The sequence below is a fragment of the Oncorhynchus tshawytscha genome, linkage group LG14 (genome assembly GCF_018296145.1).
Source record: "Oncorhynchus tshawytscha isolate Ot180627B linkage group LG14, Otsh_v2.0, whole genome shotgun sequence".
NCBI classification, from domain to species: domain Eukaryota; kingdom Metazoa; phylum Chordata; class Actinopteri; order Salmoniformes; family Salmonidae; genus Oncorhynchus; species Oncorhynchus tshawytscha.
In genome coordinates this window covers 43,475,169-43,477,555 of record NC_056442.1, presented here as the reverse complement: position 1 = coordinate 43,477,555, position 2,387 = coordinate 43,475,169, and the positions used below count along the sequence as shown (strand labels likewise).

At 42.5% G+C, this 2,387-nt stretch overlaps 1 protein-coding gene across 2 annotated transcripts in view; it reads right to left on the bottom strand.

Annotated features, from left to right (window-relative positions):
- Nucleotides 1-312: 312 nt before the first annotated feature.
- Nucleotides 313-2,387, bottom strand: part of pax3b (paired box 3b) — a 45,727-nt gene continuing 43,652 nt past the window's right edge. For both annotated transcript variants that reach the window (XM_042297577.1, XM_042297576.1), the window contains exon 9: nt 313-2,387. This exon is cut by the window's right edge and continues 1,201 nt beyond it. The gene's annotated coding sequence lies outside the window, so the exon portion shown is untranslated.

Below are 2,387 nucleotides of genomic sequence, written 5' to 3'. Positions count from 1 at the left end.
CAGTGGGCATTACTAAGTTGTGCAGATGTTTGAATTTCTAAGAAAGGCTGTTGTGTTCAAGTCCAACTCCATGTCAGGAACCTCTCTTTATGGTTCTATTTTTACACAGGGCTTAGAGGTTTAAATACATTTATTTGAAAACTACATGCTTGTCTCTCTTCTTTTGTATTTTATATTGCAATGAGTCACTGTCAATTATTTACTGCCCGCTGATGATAAACATTTCATACACAAAGATTGCACTGAGATGAAAATTATCTTGAAATGACAGTATAACTTTAGATAAAATGAAAACTATTTTTAGTCATTGTATTTAAACTGTTTTATTATAAATAGTAATAATACTGTGCTTGTACACAAGACATTGTGTCATATCATTCTGTCAAAAAATACAGAAAAATATATAAAATTAAGGAACCCATTGGAAAGAAAAGACACTTTTCTTTCTGTTACAGACAAATGTACAATTGACCGCTGAGTGCTTGTAGCAACCTTTGATCTGTTGAGACATTCAGCTACCATTTAGTGAACAGACGGACACGGTGTTCCTATAAGATATGTGATGTAGTAACTTGACTAAAACATTGAAGAAAGTTTAAGAATAATGTTGCAGAATTACTTAGATACTTTAGAGAGAATAAATAAGGAAATGACGTAAACACCACACTATTGATCTTTCTGTTTTTGCAACAAGAAAAACCAAAAGACCAAAACAACAACAAATGATTTGGCTTTGTAATTCTTCATAAGTTTTTTTGTTTACTTATTTTTTCCCTTGAATCAATCTGCTCCACATGGACTTGGAATGACTTCAATGGTTCACAATGTGCGTCCCACCTTTCCCTGTCGCTTTGCTATTATAGCAGTACTGACGATGTTGGTGGTTGTTGTTGCTGTTGCTTCTTTGTTTTGGACCTGGAAGCCTCCGTAGGGACATACTCAAACGTGATTCAAATGTTTATACAGAATGTTCTTAAGACACAAGATCTTATTTGATTCATCTGTTTGATGGCGTCGTCGACTCTGAGGTACGTGATATTGCACTTCTGGTCAGCTGGGTTGGTCTGTGGTGAGGTGGTCCTGGTTTCTCATGTGTCTCTTGGTCGTGAGTCTCGTGACCTAACAGGCCTCTATGAGGGGGAACTGCACCCCTGGATGGATCAGCCCTGTCGCCCATCAGAACCCCTGAGTCCCTCCTCCTCCTCCTCCTCCTTCACCTGGGACTTTCCCAGAAGTCACCCCTGACCCCTAGGAATCTCTCTAAAGCTACAAGAGATCAGAGTTATCAACAGAACACAGTGAGAGTTCAACGGATTGTTTAAAAACACTGAGCATTTAACATAATGAAGGGAACAGCTGTAGTATACATTACAGGTCTGTTTATGATGATATGTCAAAGCCTCCTCTTTGAATGGCATATGTATTTTTTACACGTTTGTTTGTTTGTTTGTTTGTTCCTCAGTCTATGTTTGGAATATTGTGTTCATGGACAAAACATATCAAATAAATGCAACGTCAAATAAATCCACAAGAAAAGCCTGTTATTTTTTCCATCAAGTAGCTTTCATTCAGAGATAAATAGAATGAATCTGTATTCATTTGGCCCTACGGCAAACATGTCAACAGACTCACAGCTTTAAGGCCGCTAGTACGTCTGTTACTATACAGTCTGGCTGTGCTCTTCCACAGACCTGACTTGAGGATTTTTTACCTCAACCAGGCCTCTGCTCCTGGGCTGTGCTGTGGGTCTATGTGGGCTAGTCCTCCACGGTCCTCCTGGTCAAAGTTGGCGCCCAATGTGGGGTAGACCACATCACAGGCAAGGGAATGTACCCAGTGGCAGCTCTGTCATTCATCAACAGACATGAATCAAAGTTCATGTGTTTCTTTGTTTTGGCCTTAAATTCCTCTCTATCAATGTAATTTTATCTATAATCGCTCTTCCATTATTTTTATCAAGTGTGAAGGAACAGATCACTGTTGAGGGAATAGATTACATAAACAGCCCCATCAGTCTCAACATATGTAGTACACACGTCCCTCAACCGAGACTGGGCTGGATCAGAGGTGGAGACTGGGCTGGGCCAGAGGTGGAGACTGGGCTGGATCAGAGGTGGAGACTGGGCTGGATCAGAGGTGGAGACTGGGCTGGGCCAGAGGTGGAGACTGGGCTGGATCAGAGGTGGAGACTGGGCTGGATCAGAGGTGGAGACTGGGCTGGATCAGAGGTGGAGACTGGGCTGGATCAGAGGTGGAGACTGGGCTGGATCAGAGGTGGAGACTGGGCTGGATCAGAGGTGGAGACTGGGCTGGGCCAGAGGTGGAGACTGGGCTGGATCAGAGGTGGAGACTGGGCTGGATCAGAGGTGGAGACTGGGCTGGGCCAG